This window comes from Camelus bactrianus, chromosome 1 (assembly GCF_048773025.1).
Source record: "Camelus bactrianus isolate YW-2024 breed Bactrian camel chromosome 1, ASM4877302v1, whole genome shotgun sequence".
Lineage (NCBI taxonomy): Eukaryota > Metazoa > Chordata > Mammalia > Artiodactyla > Camelidae > Camelus > Camelus bactrianus.
In genome coordinates, this window is record NC_133539.1 from 10,541,411 (window position 1) to 10,557,146 (window position 15,736).

Genomic DNA, 15,736 nt, shown 5'->3' on the forward strand with positions numbered 1-15,736 from the left:
ATTAAAAAAAAAAAACCAAAACTTTTGAAATAATACAGAAAGAAAAAGTCACTGTTAGTCCAACTCCCCTCCGCCACAACAAGTCACTGTCAAAGATTTTGATGAAGTCCTTCCAGACCGAATACAGGCTTTGTAACCTGCCTCTTTCATTTCTTCGCATCTCTTGGACATCTTTCCACACCGATACAAAAGAGCCACCTGATCCCTTTAAACAGTATAGGATTGCACCCATCTCCCTCCCCTCTGGATCCTCCCCTCCTTTGCCGGTCTAGCCCTGAAAAGCCATTTAGAGCCAGAAACCCTGAAAACAGATTTCTACTGTGTGTTCCCTTTTGGTGGGAGGACCATGGGTTCAGGGCTGCTGCCTGATAAATCCAGGAAGGTGATCTCCCCTTCTGGTCCCTGCCGGGCTCTCTGCCAGTTGCTGGTTCTCCTTTGAGGAGCCTCTTTCTTCCCCCAGGTGCAGTAAGAAAGATTGGCTCCCATTTTGGGGAGTCAGATGTGCAGAAGAGTTGACCTGCCTGTCTGCAGCTTGCATTGGCTCAAAGGAGAATGACTGAAGTGTGAACAGAACATTCCTAGTCTAGGACTGACACCAGGGCAGAAATTCTGACATTTTGGAAGATGCGGGAGTTTTAAACATTCAATTTCCTTTTCTTTCCCCACTTTCAATAAGAACAAAAAGTCACCTACTTCCGGGTTGACTTTAAGGCTAAATGTAAGCAAAGAGGCCATTCTGTTTAAGGCAGTATTTACCATTCCCACCAGAAAAAGAAGAAGGAGAAAGAAAGGAAGAGGGCAGAGGAGGTGGGGGAGAGGGGGGAAAGAAGAAGAAGGAGAGAAAGAAAGAAACTACATCATATTAACTAGATTCTCTCTTCTTTAAACACGTTTGGAATAGGTGCTATATAGCACAGGCTTAAAATAAAACTCAAACAGTATTTGATTAAAAGTTAGTTTCCCTGGTACAACTGATCTTCCCCCAGAGGCAACTTACTGTTACAGTTTCTTGGGTATCCCAGAAATATTCTTCGAAAGTACAAACTATATATTTAAAGATCTCTTTCTCTCTCTTTTTTAACCCAGGGGGTTGCATACTCTATACATTATTCTCTTTTTTAAAATTTTTTTTCCTTGAATAGGGAAGACTCTCTACCTTACAGCGTGCGCATACACACACACACACACACACACACACACACACACACACACACACACCACATATTTACAATAATACAGCTATTCCTTAAATGCTTACCAGAGCAGTCAGAGGTGCAAGAAACTTTTCCCCATTCTAAATGAAGACAAGTGCCCACATCTCAAAACTAAGCATCATGCATCAGAATCTGGTGGTGCACAGGCCCCTGATGATACTTTTCTGCTTCCCTCAGTCACAGAGAAGCTAGGACACTCTGAGCCACAGATAATGAGAGATCAAAGAGCGTGGAGAAGCCATGGAGATTTTCCACGGTGTCCCCAGAATGGTACTTTAAGCCACTTGCTTGAAACTTGCAGATGAGTCCATTTTTTTTTTCTTCTTGTAACTGCAAAAACAATACTTTGTCTTCTCTTCTACCTGGAGGACAATCAACCAGCGAAATCTAGACAGATCTACTTTAAAGAAGATACATAAGGCTACGAGATGAAACTAATTAGTCATTGTTATTTTTGTTTATTTGTCGAATAGCTAATATGTTCACATATCTTGGCAGTCACTTCTTTGCAGTGCGTTAAAAGCCTCTTCCTTAAAAAAAGGAGTAGGAATCCTGCAGTAGGAATGCACCATTATTTATTTAGCTTTTGTCCTGTTGAAATACAAGTTTATATTGCTTCTAGCCTTATACTATTACAAACAATGCTGCAATGAAATGTCTTGTAAATTGTCATTTGCGTATATGCAGTACATCATGAGGATAAATCCCTAGAATCAGAATTATTAGGTCAGACAGTCTGTGCATTTGTAACTTTGATAGTTGTTACAGAACTGTCACCTGAGTGTTGTCCTAATTTATGTCAAAAGGTAGAAGAGAGACTGCTGGGTTGACAGCTAATTTAAATGCTCAACTTTTATTTTCCTGGATGCAGGGAAAATGTGATTTGTAATTTGGATGTCAGAATAGGTAACAAGCTGACTGCTGTGACTCTACAGGATAGAATAATAAAATATCATTTCCCCCTTCAAAACACCAAGTTACAAATTATAATAGATTTCAACATCTGGTACCATTTTCAGTCCTTCCAAAGATTTACTAGTGATTTTTCCTAATAGTTGAGTAGGATGGTCCGAGTGTGCCTGTGTGTCATCTCTGCTGAGGAACATTTATGTTATGAGCATATCATTCAACAGATATTTATTGGGCTTCTTTCCTTTGCTAGGAACTGTCCGAGGCACCAGGGGTCCAGCAGTGAACAAAACACACAGCATCTTTGCTCTCAAACATATTAACAAAAGTAATTACTCTCATGATTATTAGTGTAATTTCTCTTAATTCTCTCAACAGCCATGTAAAGTGGTTAGAGTGGGGTGTATGTGATTAACCCTGGTCTCAACAGAACAGCAGCGTCGACACAGGAGACGCGCAGTTCTCTCTCATGAATATCCCTCTGCCAAGACAGATGATCCACAGGATTCCTGTGGCATTGCTGTTGTCCTCCCTCATGCTGTATCCTCACTCTGTGCTGATGGCTGCCCTGGTTCCATCATCCCTGCATCCTGGTCAAGATGAAGGGGAGGGGAAAGTGGAGGTAGGACCCAGAGGCTTCAGGCAGCTCTTCTGCTCACATCCCACTGGCCTCTCTCAGTCACATGGCTACACTTACAGGCAAGTGAGGCTGGGAAATGTAGTCTTTACACAAGGGACTAAGTGTCACCAACTGGAATCCATTAGGAGCTCTCATACTGGAGGAAATGGAGGAGGATGGATATTGGGGGAACCAGCATTTGCTTTCACATCTCAGAATCACTATTTTAGATGCTAGGAATTGAACATTTTCTATTGCCATAGATGCTTCAATTACTTCAAAAACTGTACCTTTCACAACCAGCTGTGAGTGACCCAAAGCACTGGGAAAACGTTTCTAGAAAAGACCAGGGAGGTCATCTTTATCACCTCAGCATAGTTACTGAGGTCCTGGGAACAGAGGTGACAAAAAAAGGAAAAGGGAAATGTGACAGGAGAGAAGAGGCTTCAAGCAGAACACAGAGAGTGTCCAAGGACACATCCCTGGGTTGAAAGGAGAGCCCTAGTTTATTCAGACTAACTCATTGATTATTGTTTTGTTTTGATAATAGAAGTAATGTAGGATCCTTGTTAGAAAATTTGGAAAATAAAAGTCTTATATGGCTGTAGAAAACTTGAATAATGCAGAGTTTTATGGTGACAAGGACCCTGTTGGGAGCTGAACTGTGTCCCCATGCCCCCCTATCCCATGCCTGTGTTGAACCTGAACCCCAGTACCTCAGAATGTAACTGCATTTGGACAGGGTGTTTAAAGAGGTAATCAAGTTAAAATGAACTCGTTAGGGTGTCCTTATGAGAAGAAGAGATTAGGACACAGACACAGAGGGCAGGGAAGACCAAGTGGAGACATATGGAGAAGGCAGCCATCTACTAGCCAAGGAGAGAGACTCAGAAGACACCAATCTTGCCTACGTCTTGATCTTGAACTTCCAGCCCCCAGACCTGTGAGACAATGACTTTCTATTGTTTAAGCCACCTGGTCTATGGTATTTTGTCATGGCAACCCTAGCAAATTAATAGTGTGGGCAGTGGCAGGGATACGGAGAAGAGGTGACAGGTGAGGATAATCTCAGGAGGTAAGATCCTCAAGCCTTGTGGACAGTAGAGGGGCGGAGTCTAGGATGTAGTTAGTTTTCTAAGCTTGGGTGGCTTGATGGATGGGATGTCAAAAAACTTGTCAAACCAAGATGGAGATTCCATGAGGAGGAGTCAGTATTTTGGACACGTTGAGTTGGAGAGGGGGAGGGACATCCAAAGGGGATGTCCAGGGGCCAGTGGGGGATGTTATCCAGGGAATTGAGCAAGAGGGCTGGAGGGGAGCATGACAGCACATCAGGGCAAGTGGAAATCATCCTGCAAGTAGATAAGGTTGCCCAGGAACTGAGCCGCCGATGGAGGACAGGCCCCAGGGAGGGCCACATTGATTTCCATCTGCGAGGAAGAGCCCCTCATTTATCGTGTGGATGGTCTGCATCGCAGCTGTTCATGTTTATTACGTTGATTCCAAAATATTGTCTGCCTCCTCTAATTTCTCTTTCAATCTATTGTTTAAAAAATTCCCAAGATAGGCACAGACAGACTACTCCCCAAATGCTAAATTGGTCAAATTAGGGGGAAGGCTGTCTCTTTAACCTACCCCTGTGATTATTTGGTATTTATGGTGCTTAGCATGTGGGTTTCCCGGACCCACCATATGTGCAGGTAAGTGTGGAGCTGGGCGGGCAAACAGGGGCTATTTCGCTTTTAGTAATAAATGTTCTTACCTCTTTGTACCCTGCTGGCCTCCTGTCTTTGAAAATCTTTTAATTTGAAAAATGCATATCAATGCATGTCAGATACGTGTATGTATGGAAATAACCATCTCTTTTAAGAGCAATGATGTTATTACTGTGAGGAGGAGGATGATTCTGCGAATGGTTTTAACTAGCAGGATTATTACAGGATTACTACACATCAGACTGTACACTACATTGTTACAGCTTTCCATTAAGACTTAAGGTTCTTAAGTTATAGAGGATACAAAATTTTAAGTTAGTTTTCTGTTTAAAAGTGCAGGCTTTGGATTCACGTTGCCTGGGTTACAATTCTAATTCCCTCACTTATTAAACTAGAGCCTTCCTGGGCAAGCTACTTAATGTTTCTGTAAGATATCTGTAACAATTACCTGCCCCACCAAAGATACCTGTAGCAGATAGACAGCATCTATGTAGAACTTCCTCATGAGTTTATTGTGAGGGTCAAATTTAATAGTCTGTGGAAAGCATTGAGAAAAGGGCCTGAACGTAGTAACAGGTCAATAAATGTAAGTGCTTAGCTGTAAGTGCTCTCTGTAGATGAGGATTCCAGGATTTTTTTATATGCCTTGAAATTGTTGGGAAATCATAACAAAAATATCTTTATAATCAAGAGCCAACATGATTCTTTTTGAGCCTCGGTTGTTCATCTAAACCCGTAGGTTTCGTATTTGTCAGATGCTCTTATCAAAGCTCTGTACCAACTAACTCTCCTGTGTTTTTCCGTGTACGTTTCCAAGTCCACCACTTTCTGTCAAGGCTGGATCAACTACCCACATGTTTCTGTTTGAGAAATTATTTCCTTCTTTGAGGAAAGACCCCACCTATGTCATCTCCTTAGCATGGCATGTTTGTGATTCTAGCAAATTTCTGTAAGTTAGTTCCCCAATGAGGTTGTCACCATTATCCCACTGTTGAAGCATTCAGTTCCACTTTTTAATCAAGTTTTGCAAAATCCCTTACCCAGAGGAAGATGCCAAGCACTCTCCTGCCTGACATTTTACTAAGAATTAAAAATAAGGAAGCCAGCAGAGATCCAGGGGGAGGCTAATTGAGAAATCTGGCATGATTGCTGGTAATTTGTTGACAACGTGTGCTTGTGGGGGAAGGGAGGGGGCGGGGAGTCAGAGGCCGGGGTCCGGCGTGGCTCCGCTTCCCCAGGCCTTGCATTCATGGAGTAACAGCTGAACTAAGTGTTCAGATTGAACACATCAAAGACCGCAGTCTTTGAGATACCATTTCTTCTATTCCATGATGTCAAAGGTGTCTGCAAATATATCCAGTGCTTTCTGGGTGGCATTGTTTAGAATGCTGGCCCCAGCAGATGGCCCCCCAGTGCATCTCAGCCTGGTAGAGCCAGGACCACATGTGATGGTATAGTCTTCTCATTAGCAAACAGAAAAAAAAAAAAAAGGCAAGATGAGACAGGAGAGAGATGAAAAGAATACACAAAGACATTTACGTATTTACATTGTCTCTCTCGCGCATTTCAAATTCTCCTTTAGCTGAAGTGTTCGTGGGCTTGCTTTTCTCCTTCTGTTTGTATGTTTACTTGGGCTAAATAGATTATGGTAATCAGGCACATAAATGCATGCAACTGTTATTATGGCATTTTAATCACAGAGTTTTTCACTGGAAGCCTTCATTAGAATTCTCATAATCTTACTTGTTAGTGTAACAAACAGTAATAAATGCCAAGGAGCTTGGATTAAGGCCGAGGCATTCAGACTTTAAAAGAGGAATATGGAAATGTTGTCAAATCTCTGCATTACTTATTGAAATGTCACATAAACAGTTCGGGACTCTAAATATCTTACTCATTATAAGGATAGGGAACCAGGCAACCTGAAGATAGTAATTATGTCTTTCTCTTGAGCACTACAAACATATGCCTTCCTAGCAGCCTCCTAACTCCTCTGAAATAACTAGCTTGTCTGATACACAGTGCTGGCCATAATTTATTACTGCTAAAATTGGAGAAATTTACTATTAAACAATTGCATTTATTTTATGGTTAATGGTAAGTATGTGTGAACATGAACACAAATTAAAATTATTAATGAATTCTCATTATCTTTGAATTTTGTGTTACTATTTGGCAAGTTGGTAGGAAAAAAACTGCAGATTTTTTTTTTTTTCTAGTAAGCAATATCCTAGCTGTGTGCTTGAGCATGAATCACTCTTTCTGAAAATAGTGTGGTTTTGCAAACAGGTCTAGGCATTAGGACACAATAGATGACCATCCAGATTTCGCTCAAGTCCAGAATTTAGATGTGATCATGTCAGTTCTGGGGGGAATCTCCTTATTTCTATTACCCGTTGCTGTGTGACAAATGACCCAAAGACTTGGTGGCTTAAAATTATAACAGTGTATTATTGCTCACGATTCTGTGGGCTTACGAGGCAGTTCTCCTGGTTAACTTGGTGCTGGCTGAGCTGCTGGGATAGCTAGAAGATCCACAAGGATGCTCAGCTGGGGCCGTTTGGCCCCAGGCTCCAGTTCCTCTCTCCCGGGGCATCTCCACATGGCTGCCTGGGCTTCCTCACAACATGGTGGCCGGATTCAAGAAGAAACATTTCAAGAAGTGGAAGCAGGAGCTTCAGACTCCTCAAGGCTCCGCCTCACAGGTGACACTGTCACTTCCACTGCATTCTGCTGGTCAAAGTGGCCAGCCAGGCCAGGCTGAGAGGGGACTACACAGGGCATGGGTCCTGGGAGGTGTGGTTCATTTGGAGCCATCTTGAGAGACAGGCTTCCACACTACCCCTCACCCTGGGGGCAATCCTGGCTGGCTTCCCCATCATTCTGTCTTATGTTCGAATATTTCTTGTCTACACTTGGGAGCAAAACCAGGGGAGGCTTTTTCCTCCAAGACTGTGTGCCAGGGAACCACCATTCCTTACTTCCTCTCCCCTTAGCCTGTCCCCTGAGGCCCAGCTGTCCTTCATGGGGGTACTGTAATAGAATTCCCACTACTGGCCACCGCAGCCCGAGATGATCAGAGGTTTAACCTCAGGTGACTCAGGCCATTCATCCCAGGTGTGAGTGCAAAATCATGGTCCTGGGAGTCCTCATCCTTATCCAACAGGCTTCTCATCTAGGCTCCACCCTGCAGAATCACACTTCTTAGCCTGGTGTGTGGACCAGTCACCTGTATCAGGATTGCTAAGGGGCCTGCCAAAGAGTGGAGGCTCCTGGGACCCACTCCAGACCCACCAAGTGAGGGCCTCTGGGAGTGGCTCCTAGGAACCTGTCCTTTCAACAAGCTCCCCTATTGACTCGGCTGAGCACTCAAGTTGGAGGGCTCTGCTTTGTGTCCCTTTGGGCCTCTAGATCCTTGAAGAGTTGGGACCTTTCTGGTCTGGGCCATGAGTTCACCCACTTGGACCTCTAGGTTAAAATTGATATCCTGGAACCAGCTGATCCATTTCCTCTGTGCTGTTGGCCCGGGGGCTCCCCACAGCTGCTCATCCAGGATGACTCACATCCCTGCTCAATTTCCTCTTTCTGGCCCAGTTAGCAGGACTCCACTTCCCACCCCCAGGCCAGGCCATTCTCTATCCTACACACCTCCCATGTGTGCTGCTGGATTCGTTGGTTGGTCAGGTGGTTGGTGTCGTCACTGTGTGTGGGTCATGAGATCTGTCTTCATTGCCTCAGCACATCAGGGCTAGAAGGACATTAGAAATTGGCTGGGCCCCAGTTGCCCACCTTACAAATCAGAAGCTGATGTTCAGAGAGGTACAGGGTCTGGCCTGAGGCCACACAGCAAACTACTGGCAGAACCGGGACCTGTCCTGTATTTCTTGGTGCTACCTCCCAACTGCCCCCAACTGCCCGACCCTGTGACCTTCCGTTCCAACCAACAACAAAAGCCTTTCACCACTTAATGGTTCCTTCTCCCACACCTGCCCTCCTGGTCTTCTTAAGTTCAAAAGCCATTGAATTTTCTTTTTAATGATTCAAATCAAAAGCAATTATGCACCTTGTTCCAGGGTTTTCCTCATGATCATTCCTGAGATATGACTATTCTGTTAGCATATACTTTAAGACCTTACAATGCTCACACACACCTCTGGGTGGCCACGATCCACAGCCACTTTTAGGGAACATGTTGGGGATGGGGGAGGGGTCGTGGCTTTAAGGACAGACATAGATAGCACATCTGGAGTGGCTGCTTGACCAGCAATGCCCACTGGGATTCAAATGGGTTTGCTCTTCCTGCCTTCAGTTTCATTCTGTTAATTGCAAAATGGCTGCTACATCTCCATACATGGTCCCCACATTCCAGACAGGAAGAGAAGAAAGGGCTACAAGTCTTTTTTCCTTCAAAGTTTTGTGTTTTTATATGAGAATATTTGCCATTCCTAGGATTTCTGCCAATATTGGTTTGGCCAGAATGGTCGCATGGCCACTCTTAACTGCAAGAGAGTCTGGGAAGATGGACATTGATATTTTAATATGGTCAAAATGTCATAAACAAAATTAGGTCTTTGTTAGGAAGAAAAAAGGGGAACTGAGCTCCAGATAGGCAATCATGTGGTCTGCTACATGATCTAAAATGTTTGCTGTATTATATTTTTTAGTTAAAAAATACAACAAAAATATCCCAAAAGAGAAGTTTGATGTGTGTTCTTAGAAGGATTGCATAATAAGAATGTTACATTAAGGTTAGAGCTTAAGGCTTTTTCCTAGTGGTATTCATTCTTCCATCACTGAATATAGAGTTAGCTGTTATTTTTTCAGATACTCCATTTATCAGGTTGAGGAACTTCCCTTCTTTTCTTAGTTTGCTCCGAGTTTCTATCAGGAATGTATGTTGTATTTTTCAGATATCTTTTCTGCATCTATTAAGATGATTATATGATTTTCCCTTTTTAATCTGTTAATACAATGAATTACATTGATTTCAATCAAAATTCAAACCAATCTTGCATTCCTGGAATAACCTCCACTTGGTCATGATGTATTATCTTTTCTATATATTATTGATTTCAATTTGTCAAAGTTTGGTAAGATTATTTTGTATCTATTTTCAGGAGGGATACTGGTTTGTGTAGAGATATTATTAACCCTATTTTATTGTTAATGATTAGTAAACATATTCCTCAATGTGAATAGCTAACTTTTAGGGCCAAGATTTCAACTTGGGTCTGTATATTTTGAAAATTTTCATGCTTTTATGGCAACTCAGATGAAAGCATTATGTTTAGCTTTTAAGTATCCTCGCTGATGAAATAAACAAATCAAATAAAAATGTAAATAAATAAAAGATTTACATTTATTTATTCTCATCAACTACCAACATATATAATGCTATATTTTAAGTAATGTCCATTGGCTGAATACTGGATATTGGATACCTTGCAAAGTGAAAGCAGGCGCTATCCGTGGTCCTCAGTCCTTTTGCTCTCTATGGTACCAACGGCTCAGCAGCTGCCCAAAGGCCTCCATTGCTGCAAGGTCAGACACAGATTATCTCACACTTTGGAGGCCAATTCAGAAGCAAGCCCAAGCTTAAGACATTTTGATGTGAAGAATCCTCATCCTCTGTCCAAGAGAAGACACACAATTGATAATTAGAACCTGGAATTATTTCCTAGAATTACATATGGTGGTTCATTCAATTAACCCATAAATATTTACTGAAGGCCTACTAAATGCCAGGTACCATTCCAACTTCTAGGGATAAAACAGTAATGAAATTAACACAATTCTTGCCCTCATTGACCTAACATTCTAGCAAGTGAAGGAGTAACACCTCCAGGTCAATTTCAGGACAACAATACTGCAAAACTCAAAAGGGAAGAAAGTCTGAGGGGACAGGTTATAAAGTGTGTCTAAATTTATTGAAACCCTCTAGCGGTGTCATAGCCCCCTCAGGATAGAATCATGGGGTGTTCCTGCCTGGTGGGTGCCCAGCTCTAAGTCTTCCTTTATTGTTTGTTTATTAAGTTTTGTCTTACAGTAATATTCATACAAAAGTAGAGAGTATAATATAAAGAACTATCAAGTACTCAACAACCAGCTTTTATATATCAGTACAGTATCATCTTGCTTCATCCATACCTCCACCCATCACCCTCTTCTTAGATAATTTTGTAGTGACATTAAGTACCTTTATTTGCAAATATTTCAGTATGTGCCTCTATTAGATAACTGTTATTTAAAAAAAAATTACCCCAATAGTATATTGTACTTTAAAATAACATTTCTTCCTTAATATCTTTAAATTACTGTCATGTTCATATTTTCCTAGTTGTCTTACAGCTTTTAAATACATGGTTTGAATAAGCATCCAAAAAAGCCCCTACTTTGCAGTTTCTGAAATGACTTATAAATCTCTTTTATCTATGTGGGTTTCCTCCTCCTTCTTTTTCCTTATTTCTTTTTCTAAAATTTTTATTATTTTTGTTGAAGAAATTGGATCACTTATCCTATAGCATTTCCCACAGTCTGGATTTTGTTGATTGCAGCCCTATGGTGTCATTTAATGTCTTCTTCCATCCCTTGTATTTCTGTCCACTTGTATGTCCACATCTCTTCTGTCATTTTTTCTTTTATTCCTAGTTATTTTCTAAATTCTGCCACCTCTTTTTCCAAACTTCCTTTTCTCCAATCCCCTTAAATCTGAGGTGTTTTTTTTTTTTTTTTAACTCTGAGGTATGTTGTTCTTTCATAGCTTCTATCATTTCCTTAATTTCCTTTAACTTATTCTGGAATATTTGAAACATTCTGTGAACATTTCATCCTAGAAGGCGTTCATTGTCTGTAAGACTTTCATTCTACTTCTTTTCTTTTTCTTTCTCTTAAGTTAATTTTTATGGGTTTCCATCCCAGGGCTTTTCTGTTGTTCATTTTCTAAATGAAAAATTTCCTCTACTTTTAGGAGCCCAGGGAGTGCCAAGACAACCTTTCTATTTTAAAGGCTCTAGAGCTGTCTCTTCTGTTGTTTTCACAAAGATGTAAAACAAAAAGCTTCAAACTTTTTGAGAGCTGCCTCCTCTGCTCTGCACCCCTATTTATCTGCATCTTTTTCCCTTGCCTCTAACTTCTGCTCAGGTGTTCCTTAATGCAAGGCTTCATATGAGAAGGGAGTGTGTTCACTTTGAGAGTGTAGGGGTCCCAAATCACCCCCACACCACCAGGCTTATTGGATCATGGCCCCACTGCACTTAACCACAGCAGGTTGTCAGAACCCTCTCCTGGTTTCAGCAGCTGTATTCAGCTTGGCTTGCTGTGCCCTCCAGTTAATACCTACTGGTGATTTTGTGATTCCCCCATTCTCAGCATCTTCTGAGCCACAATTTTCTTTCCTTCTCTTTCCCAGCACTGATGCTGCTACCACACAGTTCTTGACTTTTAGATTCTTTGTCCAGACCTGTTAGTATTGGCCCGTAGGGGGATTCCGTCATCATTGTTGTAGACACTGTCCATGGTGCTTTAGCTTTGCTAGTCTAGTTGCTCTGTTTAGTGGGGAGATTTGAGAAGATTCTAAAACTACCCAATTATTTTTCATTCCTTCTTTGCCTCCTCTTGGTACCCACTGTGACATCTCAAGACAGTAGATGAGTGATCAGTTCAAATTAATTAGAAGTTTAACTCAATGAAATATTTGAACTCAGGGATGGGTTTTCTCACAGAGGCCATGACTCCTGCTTCATTTAGTGCTTTCAGGAAAGCACACAGCATGAGAAAAGTGGGCCAGGGATGATAAGGGACAGCAGTTGGGTGGGCATGGCTGTTAGAACCCACCTAAAGGCCAAAATGTTGAGTTCTGCCTCTGATACCACCTCTGGCAAAGTTCTCAAGGAGAGAAAAAAATCACACAGGAAGTGAAGGGAAAACAGCACTAAAAACAAAAATTCTAGTGACCCACCTGGGAATGCCCCAATATTCAACATTTGCAGATTTGCATCGGCCTCCAGCTTTGTATTGTTGGGCAAGAACTGCACCACCTCCTTCCCACTCCCCCCACTCCCCTCCCCCACCTCTGCTGTTTCCTTGCACTTCCTGGGTGGTGCAGGGTTGTGATGTCTTGAATACCAAGAGTGAGGCTGAACATATGTGAACCTTTCCTAATCCTGCTAATCTTTCTTCAAAAAACCTTTCTCAAAGTGTAGGCAACATCCAGATTGTAAAAAGAGAGCCGGAGTGAGCCTGAGCATTTTAATGACAAGTAATCTTTGTCCAAGGGGGAGGGGGCGGCTAGCTCAGCTGGAGATGGAGCTGATGGACTACAGCAGGTAGAAATAACGGCCCGTATTACCTCCTGTAATCTCCACCATTCAGGGGCAGCTGAGGTCTGAATGCAGGAAGAAATCGACTTTGCTTTTAAACTGGAGACTTTGCACCCACGACGACTATTAAGCGGTAATTAGTTGTGACACAGAATTACCAGCCCCACAATGGTAGAGGGAGCCTTGCAAGGCCTTTGAAGCTGATTAGAGAAACTGAATGGATGCTACTTGCAATTTTAAAAATCTGTTCCGATGTGAGCATGAGGTAAGACTTCCCTCCTTTCTGTCCCTTGCTGTCTCCCTACCACCTGACAAACAGTGAATGTCTCCAGAGTGAGGCTTTTTACAGCTGGGTGAATGTTCTCCCTGGGGCTAGTGTTCCTCGAGACAGATTAGATACCAATTGGTCCTTGGAATTTACCGAACCAAAGGGAGGTGACTTTGTAGATTCCACTGACAGAACAGAATCAGGGAGATTAACCAGGGCTACAAAAAAAAAAAAAAAAAAGGAAAAGTATTTGGGGACCAGCTGAGGCAACCAATCACACACGGTTCTAGAATGGAAAATCAATAACAGACCCTGAGAAATATAAGCTCATAGAAACCAGCCTTGTCAAGAGGCAGACATCTAGGGCTGGGAGAACAAAACACTTAGTCCCAACGAGATGGCTTTGCCAGTTATGCAACCTCAGTGGAGCCTCTGGTCCTTGAGGATCCAGAGCCACAGTAGGGGAAAGAAAGACCTGGCTGCTGCTGCCCTGCCCACTGGGGCTCCTCCAGATGGGAGCTTGACTGCAAAGCATCAGCCCCTCTGGAGATCTGCTGGTCCAGGTGGCGGAGGTGTTTCCCAGCCAATCGTGTCACATTGTTCATGTCTGCCTTTTATAAGATCTCTGCCAAGTGAGATAAAAGCTCTCAGGGGAGGAGTTTGGGGTTGTGAGGTTACTACCTGGATAGATTTGCTAGAAAAGCCAGGTAAAATAATTAAATAAACTTCATGAATTGTCCCACTTCTCCTTTAGAGAACAAGGTTAATGTTTCAAATAGCTGTGGATTCACTTTAGGTTTTGTATATCTGTGTCTGTGGCTACATTTGTCATACTCTGTAATTAAACATAAATAATCAATAGGTATATGGATAAATATTATATAATATAAAACTTCTGTATAGTTCAAATATATATTGAGAGAAAAAGGGGGAGATTGCTGTAATTATTTTAATATATATGTATAAAATTAAGGCACCTCCTCACTGTCCTTTAAGTAAATGGGCCTCCCTCACACAGGTAAAGGACTTTTTTCACCTGATGCTGGCCCTTGAGCCATGTAAGAATGCAGCTGCTATCTCCGTTTTCCAAATGACTTGCTGTGTAACATGAGAAAGGACCATACCTCTGGGGGGCTCTGTGTCCCAGTCTGTAAAGTAGAGGGGATTAACCAGTCCACCGGAATGATGATGATACAGTGGAGCCTTCAACACCTTGTTTACTAATCCACTCAGATGCCATTAGGAGTCTTGTGTTTTGATCAAGGCCGATTGTTTCACATTTTGCCAGGAGAAAGGACTTCAGTTTCTGCTTCTGCCTGAAATTGCATTTCTAGTAAAATCTCTTGGTCTTGGGCCATTTCTGTGAACTTCAGATGGCAGTCATAGTGTTGGTATTTTTGTTGAGTTTCTTGGGTGATACGCACCCAGTTCAGCCATCGTAACCAATCAGGTCACAACGTCCACGGTTAAGTTTACATGTCATCAAAAAGAGATTAAATTCCAGAGCTTGGAGCATGGCTTCCCAGTCAGAAATGAAAGGATATGCATTTGGAGAAATATGGAACAACACACTGGGGAAGAGGGAATAATGTATCTGGAGAGTCAGAAACCCAGAGTCCTAACTTGGGCTGTTCTTTTCTTAACTCTGAGCCTTCACATTGTTTGTTGACAATTGTCAAAAAGTTGGTCCCTCTGTTAATAACAGATATATTATCATGTATATTCACTATTGAAGAATGGGACTGTGATTCTCATAGTCATTGATCTGTTTTGTATGCTGTTTTAAAAGCTTGTAATGTAGGTTTACGGTGGGCTGGCTACAAGAGAACTAAAACTTTTCACCTTTAAAAAATGGAATAAAATGGAGATTATGATGGACTATTATGAGAATCATAGGAAATAATATAGGTAATAGCATTTCACAGAATCCAAAGTAAAACATAATCATCTGAACTCAGTCCTAGATGAAACTCATTTACATACTGCAATCATTTTGTAGTAGAAATGGTTCCTGACTGGAAAACAGGTTGTATGTATAAAAATACAGATTTTCAGGTGGATTTATAATTTCAGAAGATGAATAAGTATAAACACTTTGAGGGCAAGATACCGATCTCATCTTTGTATCTCCAGCACCTAATTCAGCACCTGGATTGCAGTCATGTGCTTATAAATATTTGTAGAAAGGAAGGAAGGAAGGAGAGAGAGAGGGAGAGAGAAATGGAATAACTTTGATGCCCCATATGGTCTTTAAATAAACAAATCTTTTGTTTTAAAGCCCATAAAGAAATTCTATAGGGAAAAAAATCCTAAAAGAGTATCAAACTGAACAATGTCATTTGAGATTAAAAATTCTCTATGTCAATAAACACTATATAATTTTATAGCTGTGAATAGTTCACCCATACTTTCTAGTTATACTTTATTTTAAATTGTAAAGATAATCTGGAATTGTCCTACATATTTGAAAGAAAAAAAACCCCAACCAATGAGAAAGTGTACAAAGTAAAAAGTACAAGTTCCCTTTCTCCCACCACTAGATCCCAAACGCCTCCTCTTAGGAAAATCCTGCTAACAGTTTGAGAAATAAAACATCTTTTTATTGGCTTTGCTCATCTTATACCTGTCTCTGAAAAAGGGAATTGGAGGGGCTTATGAGGGGCATGCATGAATTCACTAAGACAACTAAAAGA